At 53.1% G+C, this 24,585-nt stretch overlaps 1 protein-coding gene across 1 annotated transcript in view; it reads right to left on the bottom strand.

The window, feature by feature from the left end:
* ZBTB7C (zinc finger and BTB domain containing 7C) overlaps positions 1 to 24,585 on the bottom strand; it is a 342,004-nt gene that overhangs the window by 275,890 nt on the left and 41,529 nt on the right. Inside the window, exon 2 of the mRNA XM_026496274.4 lies at positions 18 to 247. The gene's annotated coding sequence lies outside the window, so the exon portion shown is untranslated. The remainder of the gene's footprint in view (positions 1 to 17; positions 248 to 24,585) is intronic.

Here is a 24,585-nt window from a genome sequence, read left to right as displayed (position 1 = left end):
AGCCGCAGGTTCATTACCTGTCATTACACCGTGTACATGTCGCTGGTGGCCGAAGCGTCGATTCTTCTTGAGTCTCCCTGGTGGCGCAGCCCTCCTGACTTGGCGGCTCCAGGTCCAGTGGTCTGCAGATGACGCTCACTCCTCAGGCCCTGGCTGGGCTCCACGCCATCCCCTCTTGCTTTCCCGGCTGGTCCTACTCCTCAGAGGTGGCAACACGTTCTGAGCTCCCAGCTGCTTCAGAAGGGATCTACAATAAGAACAGAGGCCTCTGTCGCCTACGACGAGCAGAAACACATGTCCAGGTTTTCACTGTTCTAGAATTTTCCAGCCATCCTCTTTATGATTAGATCCTGCAATTCCTGGTGACCATACATATTTTACCTCAGCCAGGGTCTTCATTGCCAATGTCCCACCCACCAGCCCTGGCCCGGGGCCTCAGTGTGCATACACACACACACACACACACACACACACACACACACACCCTACATTCCTCTTTTCTTACCTCTGTATATTTTATCTGCCTTAAAGTTCTACCCTCATCCCACCCACTATTCAGAGTTCAGCTCCTAACACCAACAGAATCTCATTGTCCCAGGAAAGAGGAAGTAACCGGGTGCTCTCCCTCCACTGGTGAGACGCACGAAGAGCAGAGCCATGTCTACCAGGGACATTCCTCAACTCCTGCAGCCTAGGTCCCTGGGGTGAGGCTTCCAGCGTGCTGTGGTTTGGGGGCTCCAGGCAGGCCACCCACCTGTGGCTTATTATGAACCTCCTTTCGCAGCCCTTGGGCTCAGAACAAGAGGAAAGGATGGAGACGTAAGGCTCGCTGAGTAAGGGACGCAGACTGGCTCCACTGAGTGACCGCATCTCCTAGCCAAGACCACGGCCCACAGGCTAAGGGATGCCCAGCATGGAGGTCTGCTCACCTCTGGAGACTGGGTCCCCACTAGCCACAGCCCTGTACCTCTGGTCAGTCATGGCTTCCACTTCTGAGGGTGCAAGGGGAGGGTTTCTGCTACCCAGATGGCTGTGACCCTGAGCCCCACCCTGACCCTGGGCTCCTCGGAGCTTCAGTGAACGCACTGCTGAGAAGGGGCTGAGGCAGGTGGAGAATGCACACCAGGGCACCCAGCACTACCAGTGAGGGGTAGCACCACGGACAGGGAGGAGGGTGGCAAAGGAAGGCAGGGACACGAGGTCCCATGAACTCTGTAAGCATGATGATGACAACGTCTTACAACACATATAATGATGAACACCCTTCGCGCTGCTTTGACATCCGTTGGACCTCTTGGGTTTCAGAAGAGCAACATAAAGCGTATTTTAAAGATGAGGAAACAGCACAGAGATGTTGAGAATCTTGCTAAAGGTCACACAGTAAGTTGGCGAAAGGGCCAAAACAGGAACTCCGGACTCCCAATCATCATTCTTTCCAGCAAGCCCCCAGGTCCTCAGTTAACTTCGTGCCATCTCGGGGGTGGGGGGCCGGGAGCGGGTCAATAGGAGTGGGAAAGAGAAGGGGAACAGAGACACGCTTGGCCTGATAGCGGAGGATGGGGACAAGAGGAGAACAATCATGCCTTAGGCTTCTTCCCTGAGAGGAGGATCTCGGAGGGGGAAGCACAGAAAGAACAGAGTGATAAACAGGAAGACAAGGATGTGCAGGGTCCTAGGCAGGAGCAGCTCGGGCAGAGAGGAAACTGGCTGGGATGAAGAGCTACAGCTTTGGGGTGTGGGGCCTGTGCCGACCTTGACTTCCTGGGGGACCTGACTCTCTCTAGCCCCCACCTCCGAGGCATTTCTGGGCAAGGCATCACTGGGGGTGCTGTTTGTTCATCACTTGGAACGAACAAGGCAATTGCTATTATTATTTTCAAAAAGCATATACGCATTTACACGTTCTTTTGTATACGTGGTACGTTCCTAAATAATAAAAATGAACCAAACCCCACAATGTCCGACCCATCTGAAGAAAGATCTGCTCCTGGATAATGGGATGCCTTGCTTGATTCCCAGGCTGTTCTGCCTCTACTGACAGGGAGGAAGTCACCACTTGGAAATTCCTACCTAGTAATAGAAGGCGGGGCCAACCATGCTCCTACCAGAGCAAGCGGCACAGGCCACAGGCCTGGAAACCAGGGAGAGGGGGCAAATCCATGGAGCTAAGCAGAAAAATGACCCAAACACCAATGGCAGCCACAGCGCCTAGTGCAGACCCACACGCCCCCTCCAGTCCACCGCGGACCAGACCTCCAACCACGGGGCTATGGGAAGAACAGCAAATCATTCCCTTGGCGTGAGCTCTCTGAGTCCCAGGCAGCGCAATGGGTCCTTAGTCAACCTTGGAGCTCTTGAGTGAGCCCTACTACGTGCAGCGGATGCCATGGGCGGAAAGAGAGCAAGCTGAACCCTTTAGAAGCCAGTCACCGGCCTCTCCTGCTGCCGGCTGCACGGTCACCTGGCAGCTGGAGCTCCAGAGGCAAACAGCTCAAGCTCATAAATTCTTGTTGGGGGTAGGGAGGGAGAGGAGAGGCGCGCTCACGGGCCCTCCTGCAAGGTGGGGCTGAACCGCATTCACAGCAGATGGTGCTGTCGCCCTCGCTCCGGGATTCTCATTCCTAATTATCTGTGCTGTCAGCAAAACAATTAACCCTCCAAGAAAAATTGCGCCGTCCACTCCCAACCATATGAAAAGGCAATTTTTCCCAAGGACGAGGGACACTTAGGGCAGCGGCAGACGGAAAGTAGGGCAGCCTTGCATTCGGTTCCGGATCTCACTCACCCTGGGCAATTTCACATCCTCTGACCTCCGTGGTCTCTGAGGCCGCCCAGCAGCCCCTCCAGCCTCTTGAGCCTGCGCTGTCTTTCCCGTAAGAAGGCAGAGAGCCCGAGCCCTAGGGCCCCCTTCAGTCCCACAGTGCGACCATTCTACAAGCCCCCGTCTTTTCCTCCGAATGTTAAGTCCCTTTGGAGCCGAGGCCGCTTCTCCGTTCGTTCCTTCATTCATTTGCTCAGTTGCTTCTTCATCTGTTTGTTCATTCATCCCGTTGTTGCGTATTTACCATGTTGCTCCCAGGAGATACAAAGAAAATATCTATTCAGCCTTCTTGACCACTGCTTGGAGCCTTCTTCCCTGAGATGTGGGGAGAGGAGGGGAGGATGGGGCAGGGAGAGGTGGGGGCCGCCAGCCAGGAGCTTGAGCACTTGGCAGGGGCTTGGTTTCGGGCTGTAGGAGGGAAATCCTGTGGCTGCACTTGGATTCTCTCTGAAGATTCAGCGGCAGGCACAGCCTCCTCTCCAGAGAGCTGAATCTGAGCAAGCCACTTTGGCCCCCGGCACAGGCCTGCTGAGGGCAGAGAGGTGTGATGGGAGGCGAGCCCCAAGCGCCCCCCGCCCCAGGGCTGTGGGGCAGGTGACCACACAGGGTCTCCACCTCCCAGGTGCTCGCCAAGTATCTGAGTTGAGCTGAATGAACCAGATTGCCCCTCCTTAGAGGAACTGTTTTAAAAAGCAAGGGGAGTTTTTACAGGGCTGGGGCATCGCACACAGGTCGAACCTCTGTGGTCAGAGCTGAGCGAGCCTTCGGGGATGAGGCCTTCAGGGCCACATTTTACAGGTTCTGTCTGGAGAGGCTGATGGGCTGGCTGCACTCAGACAGGGAAATGGAGCAAGACCCGGCGGCAGGTGGCCCCATACCCAGCCTCTCTCCCGTCCCACTCGGCCTGCCCCCAGGACAGCTCCGCAACCGCCCGGGGAACTCCGAAGGCAAAAAGGAAAGTCCAAGTCAGGACACGGCTGGGCTCCCCCGTGGGGCTGCAGGCCCCCTGCTCAGACACAGGCAGTGCTCTGGGCACCAGGAGGAATGCAGAAAACAGAGAGGGACGGAGTGGGGGTGGGTAGGGACGTGGGGCACCTCCTCCACCACCTTTTTGCCCAGTTAAAGCCTTGTGACATCTTTCTTCCCTCTCCCCATTGCCCATCCGGCTACCAGCACTTGCCCTCACCCAGGGCCCAGGAGTACAGGATGCCAGATGCCAGCCCCATGGCATAAAAGGAGTGTGTTTATATTCAAAGCGGACTGTTGCCCACTCAGAATCTGCCCTCTCGAAGGCAGCACATGTGACTGCACCCCCTGCCCAGAGTCTAAGCGGGACAGACGCCAACCTCTGGCTGGAGACATTTCTAAATATGAGCCTGGCACAAAGAGTCAGGTTCCCAGGCCTCCTCTGCCCTGGGAGACCCAGCCAGGATTTTCGAGGCTGCCGGGAGGGAGAGGGCTGGGGGCAGGCAGGATCAGGAGGCAGCCAGCTGAGACAGCCATCAGCCCTGGAAATAGCGCCTGCACCCCTCCCTGGCCTTCCAGCCTCATTAAGGGAAGAGAAAGGATTGCCCTGCATCCAGAAAAGTCTAATCAATTGCCCGCAACCCTTGGCAGTGGGGACAGGAAAGCCACTGCCTGCTCAAATGTCCACGGATTAAAAATACACAAATGGAATATTTTTCTTCCCCTCTCCTCAACCCCCTGAAGCCAGGGATGCTCGTTAAAAATAGCCTTGCTGTGGCGTGGATCCTACAAAACCCAATGGCTGGCAGGAAAATAAAGGAGTCATTGGAGACAGCACTAAGTGGTTACCCCTGGGGAGTGGGCTGGGGAGGGCCAGGAGAGGGTGCTTTCAGGTGTTTCTAGACACACTGCTTGAATTTTTAGCAATAAGCAGACATTATTTTTGTTTTTTAATGAAAATTTATCCATTGCACCTCCCAGCCTAAGCTTAAAGCTGACCGTGCACTGACCTAGCCTGGTACTGACTAGCCTGGCAGTGCACTGACCCGCGGCCTCCAGGGCAACAGGTACAAAGACAACCCAGAGTCATGAAAAGAGCCTCGAATTCAGAACCAGGGTCTCAGATCTGTAACCAGCTGGCTGTGTCACCTTAGACCAGTCATTGAGCTCTCCGGGTGTTCGTTTCCTTAACTATAAGATGAGTTGGATTCAATGCTAAAACCGGTACCTTCTAGTCCTGACATTCCACAGTTTTAGGTATTGAGGGAAAATATCTAGGACTTGCCCTGTATTTCTCCCCACCAAAAATAGGCTTGGGGACTGTGTCCTGGGCAGGGGTGACGTTTTACAACCAGGAAGCAGGTAGAAAGGTGAGAAGCTGTTCTGAGAGCAGAGACCGACTCCAAACCTTGCTGATGGAGTGCAAGGTAGAAAGAGCATCCCTTCGGGACCCACGATGTCCTGGGTTCAAATCCTGAATTCAGCTGTCAGTGATTATGTGAACTCAGGTCATTGCTTATGTGCAAAGCCACCGCCTCATCTGTAACATGGGGTAAGAACACCCACATGCAAAGTGGGCGTGACTATTAAATGAAGTGAACTGGTACCGAGCTCATTGTGGGAGCTTAACATCCGTTTAATCTTTTTTGTCTCCTGTCGTTCACTCTACCCTGCATCGCAGGGCAGTTAAGGGCTGGGCCCTGGATCAGGCTTGTGTCCCCGCTCCACCGCCCATTAGCTTGTGAGCCTGGTCAAGCAACTTAATTTCTCTGTGCCTCAGCCTCTGCCCCTGTAAACTGAGAGTGAGCTATGGCTGGTCGCCGTGCAGCCCAGCCCACAGCCCTGCCCCTGCTAGCCAACCGGGCCCTTGGTGTCCCATCTTGCGTCTTCCATGGGTTTGCCATTTAGGACTTCCTTCTCAGGCAACCCCCTACCCTCCAACCTCTCCCAGGTTCCTGGCCCACAGTGGCCCGCCACCTGGAGTGATCCTGCAGATCTGGCCCTTCCTCATTCACCCCTACCTCCTCTCCACTTGGTCTCCACTCAGCAGGTTGTGTACCTGGCTGGGAGCATGGATTCTATCCTGGAGGCACAGGGAATGTGTGTTTCAGATCAGTGCTTCCCAAGCTTTAATGTGCTTATGAATCACCTGGGGATGTTGTCAAAATACAGATGCAGGCTCTGATTCAGGAGGTCCCCGGTGGGGTCTCAGATTCTGCATTTCTAACAAGCTCCCACGGGATGCCCATGCCACGGGTCTGGGACCACCCTTTGATTAGCAAGGCTGTGGAGTGGAGGAAATTCTAGCATGAGTGTGTGTGTGTGTGTGTGTGCAGGGGACAGGGACAAGGCAGACCAATTAGTCAAATCCAAAAGAGAAATAAAATTTTGACAGAGATGACACCACGGGAGACCAAGGGTGGATTCAAGAGATGCTGAAGAGGCGCGCCTGGGTGGCGCAGTCGTTAAGCGTCTGCCTTCGGCCCAGGGCGTGATCCCAGAGTCCTGGAATCGAGCCCCACATCAGGCTCCTCCTCTGGGAGCCTGCTTCTTCCTCTCCCACTCCCCCTGCTTGTGTTCCTTCTCTCACTGGCTGCATCTCTCTCTGTCAAATAAATAAATAAAATCTTAAAAAAAGAGAGAGAGAGAGAGAGAGAGATGCTGAAGAGGAAATGCAGGGGAATGTTTTACCAAATTACGTGATCTGATCCAAACAATAAGGGTCACGCCGATGGGCAGAGTGTAGGAACACAGAAAGATGTTTACTACATACTAACTGAGAAAGCAGACTGCCAATTATACACACACTGTGTCTTCAACGCGGCCGAAGGCACGTCTAAGAAACCTGGCGGGAAGGCTACAGCCAGGGCCGCCCCGGCGGGATCGCAGGAACACCACCACATGCATCTTTGTTTCTTCGTCATCTTCTAGACATTCTTGATGAAGTTTTACCATTTCCGTAATTCCAAACTTATCTTCTACATATTCTTATTTGCCCACTTCCCCCAACTGTCAGTTATTCTGTGTTATTGAGGTTTGATGTATTTCGAGCACGGACTGCCGTTTGCTGCAAGGGCTGGAACACGGCGCAGTAAATCTTCTCAGTCAAACCCCAAAATAAAGCAACCCAGATTCTGTTTTTCCTCTAAGCCAAGGGTCCAGTGCTTTGGAAGGCTGGTGCTATCACCTCTCACTATAGCAACAGGGAGACCCTGGTGACCCCGAGCTTACAGTTATTAAGAGTAAAAATAGGAAGTCTGTAGATAGACGTTCAGTAAGAAGCCGCACTGGACAGGCCAGGCAAGGAGCCCTCTCTGCCTCTCTTGCAGGGAAGAGAAAGCCAAAATCAGACTCTAGGAGCTGATTCCTGCAAGATTACAGGGTGTGCTTAGCATTTTCTTCTGCGTTTCTCAGGTCAGGGCTATAAGCTGCCTTGCAAACCAGTTCCTAATGCACCTGGAGGTGGGCTGTTCTAGAATAGGAGTCAAACATTCCAGCCAGGGGACGCCTGTGGCTCACGTACGTACTGGGCATGCTCATACCCCTCCCAACTCCCTGCCCCCAGACAGCCCTGGGCACTCCTGGCAAAAGCAGCCCTCCATCCCCCCGAACCCCCATCCCATTCTGTGCAGCATCTCCCCAGCCTGTCCTCGGGCAGATGTGTCAGGGCCCGCAGTCTCCCATCTAGACCTTGGCTCTTACCTCTGGAAGGTGGGAGGAGGTCCCAGCCCTGGTCTGGCCGCTCCTGCCTGAGATACAGTGTCTGAACCCAGGCCTGCTCCCCAGATCCTGAATCCACTTTGCTCTCTAGTGATTGAAGTTCAAGGCCCAGTTCTGCCAGCAACTGGCTGTGGAAATTTGGGCAAACCACTTCACATCTCTGAGCCTCAATTACGTCAGCTATACACATTTTTAAATGGGTTTATGGCATCTCGTGGTCTTTTCTGGTCCTAACGCTCTATGAGGCCAACAGACACCACCGTTTATTTGGCAATACAGATGAGGTATTTCACATGCAAAGATTTTCTAGACAACTGAACACTGCCCCTTCAAGCAACAAAATGTGTTTCCCTTTAACCCTACTCTGCACGAATTATTTTTCTGAATGCGTACGTGTTTCTCTTCCATTTTGTGGCAAAGGATATAAAACCTAATCTTTGTTGTGGACGATCTGTCCCCAGCTTTGTTCCCCAAAGCACTGGCTGTGGCTGAAGTGCTGAATGTCATGCAACCTTGCCTTGATGGCCATCCAGCATCTCCAGGAGGCGCTCTGCTGTCCTGGGGGATTTAGTCCCCATGGCAGGGGGGCGGGGGGCTTCTCTTTCCTTCTCTCTGCCCCTTCCCACCGGGAGGCTCCCAGAACTCATGCTACCTGTTTGGGTATGCCCGCCTGAAGAAGCTGCTCGGCGTCTAATGTGCAACTTAGAACCCTCCTGGGCTGGGCAACCATGGGGCTCTGAGCAATGGTCAGGGGCGAGGGCTGTTTTTAAGAACAAGATGCCAGGGCTTTAGCCATTTTCAGTGATCTGAGACACTTTCCCTCACTTCGGGATCTATGTTCTGGATAGGAGGGGTGATGGCAGGCTGATCTCTGGATACCTGAGGTGTGTTTCTTGACCCCACACCTGAACTGACACTTATTTCTGCTTCACTGGATGATCTTCCCAGATGCTGGCTGAGAAACCGTCAGGGTTGCCAACATCACTACACAGGCCAGATGAGAAGGCAAGCTCAGATTTAGAATTTAACCTCAACTCTGTCTGTCCCTGGTGTCACCCTGTCCAAACCGATCCTCAAGTTTCAGTGTGCCTTTGCCTTGCGTCCTCCCATAAGAGATGCTACAAGTCCCCAAATTAGGCTTTCTTTTCCCTGCTTCCCCCAGGAAGCCAGCTGGAGGCATTAGGCCAGATGCGGGCTCGTCCCTAGTCCAGAAACATCTGAGGGAGCCATCCATGTCCCCCACGCATCCTCTCCCAGGCAAGGTAGCACAAAGCCTTGACACCCTCTGCCTTTGCAGCCCCCCACCCCATGCCAGGTAGGAGCCAGCTATCCCCAGCACACTCTTACAGTCCCCTTTGTACACCAGGCTTCCAGCAGCCTCTTCTCCCACCTGACCAGTCAACTCTATATTCATCATCAACCCTGAACATGTGAACTTCCTGGTCCGTGCCCAGTGCAGCCCACCACAGCACGAATCCTCTGGGGCACCCCAGCAGAGAACCTGGAGGAGGTGGTCAGAACAGAGAATTCCGGAGTTTTCAAGCCTGGAGGTGGACAGTTTTGAAAGATGGCCTTGATGGGAAGGCCAGGCTGCCCACGACAGGATGGGGAAGCTTCTGGGGATGAAACGTCAAAGCCACTTTGAGACCAGGGTGGGAGATGGCTTGCAAAATGCTGAGGTCAGCTAGAACAAGGGCAGGGAGTGGGGGGAGAGGTGGCCTGGGAGACAGGCGTGGGAGGCAACCGAGGGAAGAAGGTGGGGTGACTGATAGCCCGGGCGTCAGTATGAGGGCAGATCTACCAGCCCTGCCTGACAAACGGACCTGACCCGGTATGTCACCCTGAAGCTGATCGGAAAAGGGCCTCTGCAAACCCACATCCCTGCTGGGTCTGGCCTGGGGAGCAGCACGGCAACAAAAAATGAGCCAAGGCAGTAAAATAGCACAAACATTGCAAAATAATAACCACCGCCAGGAGCCAGGCATTTCCCAAAGATAGGTCAAGGCAGTCATCACAGCCGCCCCACCCCTGAACTGGCCCCTACTTCTGCTTTGCTGGCCGGTCTCCCCAGAGGGAGTTTACACTTGGTCGGAGCCAACGTGAGCACAGGGGCCAGACCAGAAGACAAGCTCAGATTTAGAATTCAATTCCAACTCTGTACCTCCCCGTAGCATCCCAGGTCTGCGACTAGCTCCCCCGTTTACAGATGAGCAAACTGCGGTTTAGACAGGGTGGGCAACCAAGGTCACACAGCTCATAAACGGGGAGTCTGCATTTACATCCTCAGCTCTGTGCCCCCTTGGCTGCCACACTTCCCCAGAACCCCCAGTTCCTCGATTCCTCCTCGCTGCCGGGGCAGGGACAGTGGCTCCGGGCTGCTTTGTTCTGGGAGACCCTGCGGTGTCCCTGCATGAAAACGCTGCTCCAAGTCTCCCACGGAGGCTGAGATGGGGCCGCAGGATTACTCCCTCAGGTAGGGCTGGTCTCCAAGAGTGACAGAGTGCACACGTGTCACCTGGCTGCGCCCTCTGCCACCTCTGCTCCAACACACACGGTGCATTCCATTCGGCCAGGAGAGGAAGGCTGAGATGGAGCTGAGGACACGGAAGCTGGGGGTGGGGAGGGGAGGAGAGACAGAAAGCAGCAGGGGGAGGGCAGCTGGGGCTGATGGGCTTTGCTTGCAGCCCTGGGTGTGGTGCTGGCTGCAGGGGGAGGGGATGCGGGGGTGGGGGGGGGTGGGGGAGGGGATGGGGGGATGGGGACGGCCCCACCCCCACCCCCACCCCCCCCCACCCCCCCGCTGGCAGGACGTGAGAAGCACCTATTAGCAGCTTGGTGGCCCCTGCAAATGCAGCATCGTGGGGATACATGACAGGGGAGGGAGGGCTGAAGGAGGAAGTCTCTTTGCCTTCATTTCAAATACAAATGGCCATGGACAAAGGAAATGGCAGAGAATGATGACAGATTTCCTGTTTATAAGCTAGGCTCTGAAGACCAAGTTTCCACTTGTTTGTTTGTTTGTTTGTTTCTTGCATCCTTTCTAATGCCTACCGGGCACTGTCCAGGGCAAGCTATGGAGGCCGCATAGATGCTTCTTCCATTCACCAGGTTTTCAGGGAGTCCCAATTCTATGTCTGGCCCTCCAGAGATGACAAGTGGACAACAGACCCCTACCTGAGGGAGTGTGGGGTCTCATGAGGGTAGACAGGACAACACCTCCCACAGCAGAAGCCCAGAGGCACCCAATCCTTGAGGGATGCCCAAATGAACGGTGCGCGCTAAGTGCTTTAGGGGGAACGTTCAGAATAGAACCAAAATTCTCAAGAGGTGGTGGGTTCTCCAGCCCTAGGGGTATTCAAGGCAGGCTGGCCACAGGCAGAGGCCTGAGGGCAAGTCTAGTCCACTGGGGCCCAAGAAGGTCCTAGAAATGCCAACTCCAACAGGCCAATGTGGGGGTGGGGAGACACAGCATGCACATCCTAGAAGCCGGTTTTAAAGGGAAGGGGAGATACTACAAAACTTGCCAGGAAGCCTCTGGGACAGAGACCATTTCTTTTTCATTTGGAAGCCCCTGTTAATATTTTCTTGTGTTTCTATCCCATGAGACTTTATGCCTATATAAATAAACAGCAATATGTATTATTTTTACTCTTTTTTACACAAGTGGCACCGTACTGTTCTGCATGGTGTTCTTATCATAATAGCTGGGAAATCATCCCAGACGAGTGTATAAAAGCGTCCTGGTTCTTTTTTATGCCTGCGTACTAGTCCACCATGTGGCCGCACTCTCCTGCGGATGGACATTCATGTTGTTTCTAATCTCCTGTTCCTACAAGCGGCCCTGCAATGAACAGTCTTGCAAATATGCCCTTTCCTGTATGTGCCTGGGTCTGCAGGATAGAAGTGGAACTCTTGGGTCAAAGGACGTGTCCATCGAAATTTCACAGCTACTGTTGAATTGCCCTCTGTAGAGTTGAACCAATTTACACGTACTCTCCGTCCTCCAGCCCTGGGTAGGCGTGAGCTCATTTTGGCAGGGACGCCAAGGGCTTACCTTTCCTCTGTCTCCACAGTGCTCATTCCAGGGATAGACTCAGGAAGGCTTTGGGGGTCACCACTGCTCACAATCACCTGGGCTTAAGTAATGGGGGCTGGACCAGAGAGGAGGAGGAAGCCAGCAGCCAGCAAAGGGAGGGACCAAGTTCAAAGGCTTTAAAAGAGCAGTGGCTTCGTGCATCTTGAACAGCCAAACTGCCCGTCCCACATGGACATCCCACTGGGTTGGGAGACAACAGGTTGCCCCAGCAGGGAAAGCATATTAACGCCGTCTAAAGGAGGGACTCTCAGCGTGTGCTCCAAGAGGAGATTACAAGATTAAATTTGGGTCTCCAAAGTCCCAGCTGCACCCATGTTAAGAAAGAACCGTTTTCCTGCTGTTAATCCATTCCTGGTGGAGATGTTGCTTCAAACTGAATGAGCCTTTCGTGTGCTGAAGTCAAATGCGATCTCAAAGATAAGTTAAATCACTTATTCCAGAAAACATGAAACCTTTGATTGGAGTGACTAAGATTTCACAGCAGCAGTTGCTGGACCAGGAGAGCCCCAAAGTACCCATTCCCCCCACCAGCCTGGCCTTGGCCTCACCAGCAGAGCAAGCTCAGGCTCCAGCACAGGACCCAGAACCCTACCCACTGGGAGATTTCTCTCTGGCAGAGCACAGGGGAGGCTGGAGGGGAGAGAGCAGGTGAGCCTAAGGGGCCCCGCCTGGCCAGAGGGACAAGAACTAGAGGTGCTCTGCCCTCTGCCCAGCCCGCTTCCTCACCTCTATCCAAGCTCTACTAGGCCTTCTAGGTTCAGCTCAAGGGTCCCCTCTTCCAGGATTCAGCAGGCACCCCAAAGCATGTTCCTAGAGCACTTCTGACCTGAAGTGCAACCTTGTCTGTCTACCTGGCTTGGTGTCCCCGGACTGTGAGCGCTCTAAGGGAGAATCTGGCACCGTGTTTGATCCCCACTGAAGCGCTCAACACATGCTTGATGAGTGAATGAAACGGAGCCCTGGAAACAGTCGGAATAGCTACCTGCCCTAATGATGCCACCTACCGATCTATCTAAACATTCATCGTCCTAGTGGGTGCCAGCCATTATAGTTGGCCCTGGGGCATCCAGTCCACGTATTAGGCAACGGGGTTCCAAAGGGCTTCTTGAACTAAAAGGTCACCTGGCCCCAAAGGCCCACTGTTTGAGTAGCTCTTTTTAGTGGAAGTATCGGCTTGAGGAAATCCCCACCCCCAAGAGGAGTCACGCTGTCACTCAGTGGTCCTCCTCAGCTCCTCGGCCAGCTTGCGGTGGGGCACACAAGCGGAAAGGCTGGATCTAGGGCCCTGCTGTACATGAGGCAAGAGGCAACGGGAGGAAAGTCTCTGAAATCCTAAAAGCAATATGGAAACTGAAACTGTCACAGTGATAATCCTTCGCTTGTGTCACGTCTCACAGTCTGCAGAGAGCTTCCTATCTAGTACCTCCCGGTCCTCCAAGCAACCCTGAGACAAGTAAGAACAGTCATACCCAGTTCACAGATATGAAAACGGAGGAGCAGAGAGCTCAAGCCCTGAATCATCCAGGTAACAAGGGGCTAAGCTGACAGCTGTGACCAGGTCCTCTAACTCCAAATAGAGTATTCTGTTGACTGCTGCAAGGTGTACCAGCATTGCCTAAAACCACAGCTTCTAGCTGTGCAGAAAACCCTCTTCCTTCTTCAATCCTTCCCTTTCCCCGGACTTGTTGATTGATGAACGAGCTTCCCTAGGTTCTTTATAACCAGCAGTGTTGGGGGCTAGGTGGGGCTGCAAGAGAGTCCCTGTCCCCCAGTTTCCTTCAATTCTTCATATCTTTGATGTTCAAACCATGCAATGACCCTAATCTGGGCATTTCCAGGAAAATGCACGCAGGCTTTTCTTGAAGCGTGGCGGTCCTTTGTGACAGCACGGATTGCTGGGCAGGGCTGGCCTCTCAGTAGAGGGCACCTACTCGTCCCCTGGCTCCATGCATGTCTTCTTAGTGACCCCGGATAACTGCAGGTCAGTGTTAGCATACAGAAGGAGGAGAATGGTTGCATGACCTGCCCACAGCCATCACACAGCCTGGAAGTGGTCAGGCCCAAGGGCCATCCTTGCATTTCCCATCACAGCATGGGTGGGAGCGGTAGAGACAGAGCCACTGTGCTGGACCTCTTATGTTCTATCTGCACTCCAAACCATCTCCTGGGCCCCCCAATTTTTTCTTCACCCAGTGAATTAGGTGGAACAAAACACATTCAGTTGGTAGCAGAAATCAGACTCCCACTTCTCAGACACCGTCATTCTACAAAAGCATCGTCTGAGGGGGGAATGCCTAGGAATACAGCTGTGAGATTCACACCTGCGGGCAGAGCGCCGTCTCTCTACCAGGCCCATTTAAACAAACAGGTGTTTTAGGTTGACATAACCAATCTCAACATGAACACAATTAACGACTTGGCTCATAACAATTTCGTGTTGGAGCTTTACGTGCACTATAGACACTGTTCTCCCTTACAGAGACCATCTGATATGGGAAAGCGACTTCGAAATGGGAAAATAAGGTGATTAATCACCTGGCAGTGGACTCACCTGAGATCTCCTTGTCAGCTCACCATCCCCGAATACAGTTAACAACGGTGCTCCTCTGTTTCTCCTCCCACACGGTTTGCAGGGCATTCGTATTCTAATGGACTTGGGAACGCGGCCTAAGAAGTACAGCTATTTCCTGCTTCCTGACTGCAAATCTAGCACCAATTCCAATCTGTTAGCCAGTTAAGCAGGAAAGGAGAAGGCTGGCATGTCAGGGTTGGTTGGAAACATAGCAGTATACTCCCCTTCGTGTTCCACAGAAATGAAGGGAAACGGGGTGACCAAAGACATTGGGCTGAGCCATTGTAAGCCTCCCAAGCACACTGAGGCCCTCCTATGCCAAGGGCATCCAGGCCCCTCTGGCCTCATACCATCCAGAACATTCCTGTTGGCCAGTCTCAAGAGGGCTTTCCCTATATCCCCTGTGTCTCTTGCTTCCTCTCTGACCAGCCAACTGTGACAGTCCACCTGTGCCACACCTAGCCCTTCCCTGCCTGCCCCCAGGTTGATCTAGGTTTCCCCGTCCTGTGTCTGCTGCCCACTGGTGCCTGGAGTAGAAGACTGCCATGGAAACGTCCTGCAAGCTGACCTAGCATAGCATGCTAAGGTGAGTTTCTCTCCTTCTTGAGCATTTCTGGTTCATAGCACGATCCTTTCAGAGAGGGTAATATTTTTGAACAAAAGGATATAATCTCTAACAGTGAAATTTCAAGAACTGTGGGGAAGAAACAGGGTGGTGGAAGAGAGGTGACGGCAGAGAAATCTCTGAAATGCAGCCTTGAAATAATGCCACACGGACCGGCCACAAGCTACTACTGAGAATCTGTTTTTCAAAATGTAAAACAGTCAATTTCCAGATGTCTGCTTTGGGGAGCCAAACTGCTGTTGACTTGTTCCCAGTTCATCATGGAATAAAGTCTGAGCTCCTCGCTGAAGTATTTCAGGCCTTCCACGGGGCCCGCTCCTGTGAAGCTTTCTCTCCTCCCGGCCCCGAGTGAGAACTCCCCTTGGCCCCTGGCTTCTGCACTGTGCTCCTGGCCTACTCTGGGCTTCCCAGTCTGGGCCCACACATACTGGCCCGGCCCCGAAGGCCTCTCATTCCCTGGAGCCATCTGCTGCACAGCTCCAGGGGGTACGCTCCCATCCGAGGTCCTGTGTGTGCAGGAAACACGCGGCGCAAGGAACCCCGGTCACCCAACACCCTCACAGCCTCTCTGCTTTGGGAGGCCTCCCTCCACCACTGCGCACTCGTCCTCCCCAGCTTCCTCCATGCTTCTGTCTTTGGTGCACTTCGGGACTTGGACACTCGCTATTCTCTTGATCTGGGTGGGTGGGGGAGGTCCCCAGGGTGAGTACACGTGCCCTAGGGGTAGTGATGGGGTCCCAAGTCTGTGGAAATCACCCCCACGCCCAGGCAGGTGGGCTGGGAATCTGGCATTGGCTTTCCAAGTGTGTTCCTGGGACCAGTGGCAGCACAGTCCCCAGCAACCTGTTAGGAATGCAGATTCTCGGCCTGCCGCCACTGCCCTCCCACCTCTCTGGCTCTCTTGAATCAGACACTCTGGAGGTGGGCCCCAGCACCCTTTGTAGAAGCCAGAGGCAATTCTGACACACAAGAAGTGCGAGAACCACCAAGGTATAGGACCCTCAGCCACCAAGGCGGGTTTGCTGAATTGATTAAGCAGGGTTTTCCAACCAGGAGGGGAGTGGGGCCTCTTTGAGGCTGCCCATTACATTGGTCCCTGGTGGAGACCCCACTCCCACGGTTGCTCTGAAGAGTCACAGAGTGAACTCGCTCAGAAGGGCTTCCCGGCAGCCTGAAGCATGATCTCCCCTGGGCCAAGGCTGAACACAAGATGCACCACCGAGCAGCCAGGCCACTGTCCCCCAAAGGACACTCCCGTCCCACAGTCCTTGCCCTGCTCCTGTTCACCGGGTGGGTACATTAGTCAGCAAGCAGTAGAGTTTGACAGGGTCCCTGTCTCCCTGTCCCTACCGAGTGCTTGACCATCCCTGAGACCCTCCTCCTAGTCCCCACACCTTCGCAGCCTGTCCAGGGCTAAGCCCCCAGCGTCCCATGTCCTGCAGCAGAACTGGGAGTGCGCACTGTTCCCAGGCCCCCCTCCAGACTCCCAGAATCTGCATCTCTAGGAGGGGCCTGGGAATCTGGTGTTGAACAAGTCTCTCTGCTAACTCTTATCATTAGCAATCTGAAAAGCAATCAGTGAGCCCACCTTCCTTAACTTGTCAGATAGGGAAACTGAGGCCCAGTGCAGTGACTTGACATTCACTGACCATTCCTGACCACAGAGCACTCTCTCCTCATCTTGGCCTCCACAGCACTCACAGCCTGGATCCTACCCCCAGTCCTAGCACACATTACCCTATACCACGTTTCTCAACACTGCCCAAGCAGCCCTGCCCCTCCCCCACTGGACTGCAAGGGTCTGGAGGCAGAGCTGGGCTGTAGTCATGAGACCTCCCTCCCCTGACTAGTACTCGGTGCTCAGTGCTGGGCACACGGGAACCTCGATAACCGTTTGAGGCAGGAACAACCCCCCCCCCCCCCCGGCAGCCCAAACTCTTCCATTAGCATACGCACTGAGATTAATCTACCACATAGCCAGATTGTCACCTTGAAACACCCTGGAAGCTCTGTCCCACAGGGGTGAGAGAACATATACATTCTGACGCGAAGCAAGCAGCCACCTGCAGAACAGGTGGAGAGGGGGCCAGAGCAGTGGGGGGTAGAGGCTGGGTGGGGACGGGGGGGGGTGGTGTCACAAGGACAAACTTCACCTTCTTGTTAATTCCGCTCAGAGCCAACCCCCGGAGACACACAGCTGGGAAATGGGACACAGAGCTCACACTTTCTCACCTCTGCCTCTCAAGAGCCCTGATGCTGACACATAGAAAAGGTGACAATGAAACAGACAAAGAAGAGCTCCAAGGAGAAACAAGCCCGCTCCGTCTGTGGGTAACAGGGTCCAGGGAGTCTGCACTGGGTGCCCCGGGCAGTGCGGTAAAGCCCCCAGCCTTCCCCAGTGGCACCAAAGGGAACTGCCAAAATGAGGAGTTTTCGGGGCCCCAGAAAGGTCTCACCGATATTCGAACTTCGTTCCACCCAACCCTGACCAGGCCCTCCCCACCTCCCGGTATTAGTCAGGCTGGCTAGTAAAACAAACAATTCCGAAATCTCAGGGGCCTAAGCAACAAAAGTGTATTTCACGTTCACAGTATGTGTCCAGTGATACTCCAACCTTTTCATTTTCCTTTTTGCCCTAAGCAAATGGCACATCATTTGTATTTTTGCACCACAGCACAGCTCTTCCAGGCAAAGGACCAATTTCTGAGCCAGCCAGGATGGGCTAGGTTATGCCACAGTAACCACGACCAGCCAAGGCACTGTGCATGTGGCAGTCATCCGGGGGTCAAGCGGAAGCAGTGGCCGCCATCTTGAATGGTGCCGACCATCCTGCCAGCTCGGGAGGGCCTCAGGCTGCAACCTGGAAGTGAAACCCAGCACGCCGCTCATGACCTACTGGCTGGAACTCATCTCGTGGCCCCACCCCACCATGACAGTAGAGGAAGGGCAATCCCGCTAAGGGCCAGAAGACACTGCACCCACCAGGGCACACCCACAGCCACCCAGTGCTGGTACATGACATTCCTCCACAAAGCTTCATCCCTTTCCCTCGCCTGTGAGGGCCAAACTTCCTCCCCTTATTTGTCATTTTCACCCCAGGTTGAAGGAAAGCTTTCAGATCAGGGAACTATGAAGACGATCAAAATATGATTTTCAAAGAAAATGACAGGGGACAATATTACAATATAGAACATTACAGTCTTACAATATATAACAACATTCTCATGTATAACAGTATACATTTTTAGATAGAACAGGAAGTTCAAAGTAAAGGTTTTAGTGCAATGGCAAAATGACGGTCACCAGATGCCCCTGTGGGAGTGAGAAGGCAGAACGTACAAAGGGAAATTTCAAGAATGAATTTAACAACTGTTGGACCTTCCAACAGATCAAGGGTATAAAAGGAGGCCAGAGAAGGCCTGCCCTGCGAGTTTGGCCCCTTGAAAACCCATCAAAAGCTGACGGCATTGGTGCTACAAGGATGCTTTGTGACTTCAACAAACCATCCTTTCCCTTGTGCCCAAAGAGAGCAAGGTGGGAGAGAACTGGAAAGGAAGCCATGGGTGGTGTGAAACAGGAACAAGAAATCCAATGTGCTGAGGTGGGTTGGGGGAGGCAGGCAGGGGCAGAGAGAGGCCAGAGACCAGGGACCACTGCCCTTCTGGGATGCTTATCAGGAAAGGGATTTACACCTAGGAAAAAGAATCCAGAAAAGTGCACAGGACACTGGAGCTTCTCCCTGGCTCAGAGCTGGAGTGTTCTGGCTCCTTCCATAGGCCCGACCACAGCACCCTAGGAGGTGCATGTACCTAGAATCGTTCATGAAAGGAGCCTTCATGGAGGAAGTTTCTGCTGTCTGTTGAAATCAGAACATGGCAGAGTCTGGAAATCTCAAGACTCTAGCTAACTGTGCATTAGCAATAGAGCCCATGTGAGGTTAACTACTTTCCAAGCATTGGAATACAGGAACAGTAGAAGCTAACTGAACCTTTCCTTGAGCATCCGGAAGTCCCTGTGGCCTGTCAGGATAGCAAAGCTATCCTTTGCTGATCAATCAATTCAATTCTACAAACATTTGTTGAGCACTAACTGCACCCAGCTCCACCCATCTCAGGGTAGGGTGAGAGCTTGAAAGAGACAGCACCAGCCATGAACCCATCTCTCATTGAGCTCCCAGGTCCTGGGGAGGCAAAGGCAGAAGCTTGCCTCACACAGCATGAGGTGAGCTCTAAAAGCAGCAGATCTGAGCTGCAGTGGCCCAGAGCAAAGCAAGGCGAGATTAACCCCGTTTGGGACTGGAACAGAGAAACCAGGGAGGCTTCTTGAGGGATGTGACTTGAGCTGGGATTTATTAAATGAACCCTTTTCCAGCATGTGGCTGGGGTAGTGGTGGGCAGGGAGGGCTTGGGGGGAACATTACAGAACACGGAACATCGCAGAGCCATGACATGCCATGACATGGGGAACGAATACAAACGTAGAAGGAGGAGTTGGAAGAGATCAGCTTGGAGACACAGGCAGGGGTCAGGTCACACGGCGCTTTGTGTTGGACTTGGCCCTGGGTAGCAGAGGGAGCCAGGGGAGGGAGGTTGGGACTCCTTAAGAGCTGGACCTCTAGCCCAGGTGAGAGATGAGGGACCAAAGCAAGGTTGTGGCTGTGGGCACTAAGGGGAGACTACAGGTTCGAGAAACATTTCAGAAGTGGAAGCCCAAGGGCCAGGTGGTCAGCCAAAGGTCAGGGTGAAAGGGCAAGGGAGGATGAGGAGTCTGAGGAAGGAGAGTGTCATGAAGGGTGTGGTCCACAGAACACATGCTGCAGAGACCTCAGGTAGACACAGACGCGGCAGCTGGTGGCCATGGGACACTGGGGGCCTCTGCCAGGGCAGAGGTGAAAAGGGTGAGGACAAGGGAGTTACGTGTTCCAGAAACCTGGTTGTAAGGCAGGGGTAGAAGGATGGAAGCTAGATGGGGGTCACAGGTGTGCTTTATTTTTCCTGTAGGACAGACAAGTCTGTTTCTGTCCTGAGGGGGAGAAGCCGGTGGAGGGCAATGGAATTTGAAGACAGGAGCTGGGGGGCAGGGGACTGGTCAGGGGTGCCAGGAGCTGGATGAGATCTGAAATGCACATGGTGGGCATGAGACCAGGAATTTGGGACATCTGGTCTCCTCGTGTCAGGCCAAACTCCTCAGGGATGGTGTCCAGAGAGTCACGGTTGACAGACTGCAGAGCACAACTGTTTTCATGCAATATTTTCGGGTGTATTGGAGTCCTGGTTTCTCAAAACGTTTTCATGAACAATCTCGTGTGTTCCTCACAATGATTCTGGGAGACAGGCACTAATATCCCCATGTGACAGACGAGGAAGCCGAGTTCAGAGAGGGTAGGTGGTCCCCCCAGACCCCCAGAGCGAGTGAGCGATGCAGCCAGCCTTGGCAACCAGGCTCCGGTTCAGCTGCCTCCCCACTGCCCTGCGGTCTCAACGCTCAGATCCCAGAGGAGATTCATACTAACTCATACATACAGTATTTTGCTCAATATAAACATCTAATGTACTCCTTTAGTTTTCTGTGACCTTGCAAAATACATCCAGCATCAGGCCTAAAAAATAGCACAGCATCTAATAAACACGTTTTTAAATATTCTTCTAGGTACGTATGCTGCCCTTATAGGTCTGACGGATCTTCTCTTTACTCCTGCATGCCCTTTGCTGTGCCATGGAGAATGGGCCTGAACCCAGGGGCACACTGGAACCCCTTGGCAAGCCTTTAAAGTCATTCCAAGCCCAGGCTACACCCAGGACCGTGGGATCAGAACCCACGGGGTGGCTCAGTCAGTTAAGCGTCTGACTCCTGGTTTCAGCTTAAGTCCTGATCTCATGGGTCATGAGACCGAGCATCAGGCTCCAGGCTCAGTGGGAGTCTGCTTGGATATTCTCTCCCTCTGCCCCTTCCCCCACTCATGCTCTCTCACTCTCTCTCTAATAAAGAAATAAAATCTTTAAAAAAAAAAAAAAAAAGAACCTCTGGGATGGGGCCTGGGCCCTGGAGGCATCAAGGGGGGCTGCCCAGGGATGGCTCAGAACTCAGATGTGGAGGAAAAGACACCCCAGGGGGCCCATGGGACAAGCCATAGGGAGAAAGGCGGGGGGCGGGGGGAAGCGGCACAGACTCAGCGAGTCTGGAGTCCGGTCAAACACACAAGCCCATCAGCCAGGATGTCAGGCGGAGAAAACCAGGGAGAAATTGGCACCGGTCACCAAATTCCAGTACTGCTGGCCGTGAGGCATTTGCCCATGGGCACACTCCCATCACACCTTCCCAAAGCTCTGCTACAGAGAAAGGGAAGGCAGATTTGGGTATCTCTCCCCCTTTTACAGACGAGGTCACCGAGGCTCAAAGATGGGAGATGCCTACCCCAAGGCTGGTCGTCTTCATGGAACAAAACAGCCCAACTGGAGGACCAGAGCCCACTGCCAGAGGGGAGCCCTGGGAGAGAGGGCCGACTCTGGCCCCTCCCTGTCGCCAAGGCCTTCCCACATAGGGGTCTCCCTCATTTTCAAAAGGGGACCCTTCCTGGTGAGCTCTCCTCCCCTTCTGGTCATAGGGTGCTTCTTGACGGCTGTCCCCCACAATCCCTCAACACGCACAGGGGTCAAGCCCCCCAGGGAAGCCTTGTCACCTGCGTCACGGTGCCACCTTGCCCCTTTTCTCTAGAACAAGAACCATGGGTACATTTCAGGCAACTCCACCACACCCAAATCAGCCTTTTCACTCTAGGAAGGTACGGAAGGCAGCTCCCTGTCTCCTGCTCTAAACCAGAGTCCCTCTCCAGCCTCTCATGAGACCAGGAGCTCCAACAACCCACAAGTCGTGAGCAATGTCACCACTGTGACACCAGGCACAGCCCCTACAGGTATGCAGCGCCCACCCGGCCGGCCCGCTGGCAGGTTGGGGAGCTAGGACACAGAACAGGGGGATCAAGGGTTAAACTGGCTAAAAGTCACCTGAGGTGTATTCCAGCTCTCAGACAAGTTATTTAATCTCTTTACCTCAATCTACTCACCAGGATAATGGGGACACCAACATGAACACTACCTTTCAGGGGAGTGTGAAATGGAAAGAATCAACCCGTGTCAAGTGTTCAGAACGTGCTTCAGAGATATTTAGGCTCTGAGATGCCACGGAGGTTATGGCTATTGGGCTTTTGTGTGTTCGGTGCCCAGAGCAGGGAGGGGGACCACATGGCCTGGAGTAGCTGAGGGAGAATTTCTGGGGGAAGTTGGGATTTTAAGCATTAACACAATTGAGAAAGGAGGGTACGTTCAGGAAGAAGACCGAAAGTCTTCCCCAGAGTCAGAATTTGGACATTAATTTACTGTCAAGGAGCCAAGGAGTGTGAGGCCCGCACCCCACCCCAACCCCCCCCCCCCCCCAGAATGCCTGCTTGCCACTGCAGGACGGGCCGCGTTATTAAAGCAAACACCCCACAGGAACCGAAACCAAACAACTCCAGGCAACAGGAGTTCGGGGAACCTTTGGCTCTGTCTCCAAGGCAATTGAAAAGAGCTCAAAACAGATTAAAATATGAGATGAATTTTGAAGCCCAGGAATGAGAGAAAATGAATCCTGTGACTGGGAGCCAATATGATTATTTCATTATTTGGTTAGAAAGTTAAAATGTGCAGGAAATGTCAGATGCTTTCTCGAGATGGAGGGAGGTTGGGACGGCATGGCCATGGGGGTGCATATTCCTTTTAATATTAAAAAATAGCTTCGCCCCATCTTAGTTTTAATCAGAAAACCCTCCCTCGGTAGGGCAGCCCGCCCCTCTGCAGGCTGTGTGAGGTCTCTTTAAGGCCCATAGTCTACCCTTCAATTACCCACCCACCACCCCTCTCCTGCAACAGCACATCTGCCTTTTGAAAAGAACTCTCCCCCCACCAATAAAACTAAATAAATCCCATGTGCTCCCAGGTGAAGGGTGTCCCCCCTCACCCTACCCCTCGGGGCACGATGATGGCTCAGCCCCAAACCCAACCTGGGGGAAACCCAGCCACCAGTGGCTTCTCCTGAAGCCTCTCCCCATCCTTCCTGCCTAGAACCATTCTTCCCCTCCTTGGGCAGTTACCACCCCTTAGGTCTGTCCACTATCCACTCCACCCTGTGTCCCCATGTCCCCAACTCTATGGCCTCATTTATTTGATTGCTCAGTTTTTGCTGAAAGAGTCCTAGTTAGCAGCTGGCAAGCTGTGCGAGGGCAGGGCACACACTGATGTGCAAGGAAGGCCAAGCCTCTCCCTGCAGAGAGCTGACAGTCTATGAAAGGAGACAGACATGCAGCGAGCAATGGAGAGGCACAGACTGGGGAGCCAAGGAGAAGGGCCGATTCATCCTGACTGCAGGGAGGGGACAGGCAAACGTCCCAAAGGTGGCAGCATCTGGGTCCGACCTTTGAGTTGGGTTTGATTATGAAGGGAATTCCAGACGCAGGCACAGAATTAAACAAAGGCCCATGGTCAGGAAATGTGACCCAAACCCAAGGGACAGCGAAGAGACAAATTTGACTGACCTGAAGAAGCCACATCAGAGGTGAGACAGAAAGCTCATGCGGAAGGCTGAGGTCTGATTGATGGGGGCTTCTGTATTTTAATATTTTAAAGAAGTAACACATTCAATGATTAAAATTCACAAGGTACAAAAGGATATACAGTGAAAAGTCACCTTCCCATCCCTGCTCCCGGCTATCCAACTCCCCATCTCAAAGGCAACCAATGTTAGCCATTTCTTCTGTATCCCTACAGAGATGGCTGATGCACATTCAAATAAATACATACCTCTCTTACCTTCCAGGCACAAAGAGTAGCATATGATATACACCTTTTACCTTGTTCTGATTAATTACAAATACCGCAAACCAGAAGTTCTCAAAATGAGGCGTGCATCAGAATTACCTGGCTGGCTTGCTAGTACACAGATTGCCAGGCCCCACTCCAGCGTGTGATTCAGTAAGTCAGGGGTGAGGCCTGAGAGGGTACATTTCTAACAAGTTCCCAGGTGTTGCTGCTGTTGCAGGTCTAGGAACCACACCTGGAGAACCACTGGTAAAGATCACACTACATGAGTTTATAAAGAGCGGCTTCATTCACTTTCATGGCTGTGTAGTATTCCATTGCTGGGCTGTATGGTTACATATTAAGCCAGGCCTTCCGCTTAGATTGTCTCCAATCTTTTGCTATTCCAAATAGTTCCACAGTGATTATACTTGTGCATTCATTATGTCACCCATGTGGGAGTATAGTTCTGGGATAAAGTCTCGGTCAAAGGCTTTGTACTCTGGCAATTTTGACAGATAACTGCCAGACAGCTCTTAGAGGGAGTCCTGAAAGCTAATATAAGAAATTCCGAGTTTTAACTAATGTAGGCTTTGGAACAGAAGACTGGTGAGGTCAGAGCTGCACTTTGGGAAAATTAATCTGACTCCATGGTGAAGTATGGATTAGAGAGGAGAGAGCCTAAGGAAGGACAGCCACTGGGGCAGACAGACTCCACAGATGCCCATGAGCCCTGCCTCCTAGAGGTCATATCTAAGAGTAAGTCCCTTCCTTTGAGTGTGAGTGGGACCTGTGACTGACTTCTAACAAATATAATATGGCAAAGGGGGTGGGCTGTCACTCCTGTGATCACGTTACATTATGGAAAACTCTGTCCATCTTGCTACTAGACTGGCACCAGAGGCTCTGTTTCTCAAGCTACCATGAATTCTCTAGGCACAAGGAACTAAATGC

Source organism: Ursus arctos, unplaced genomic scaffold, assembly GCF_023065955.2.
Source record: "Ursus arctos isolate Adak ecotype North America unplaced genomic scaffold, UrsArc2.0 scaffold_17, whole genome shotgun sequence".
Classification (NCBI taxonomy): domain Eukaryota; kingdom Metazoa; phylum Chordata; class Mammalia; order Carnivora; family Ursidae; genus Ursus; species Ursus arctos.
The sequence above is the reverse complement of the archived record's forward strand: the minus strand, read 5'-3'. Positions and strand labels throughout refer to the sequence as shown.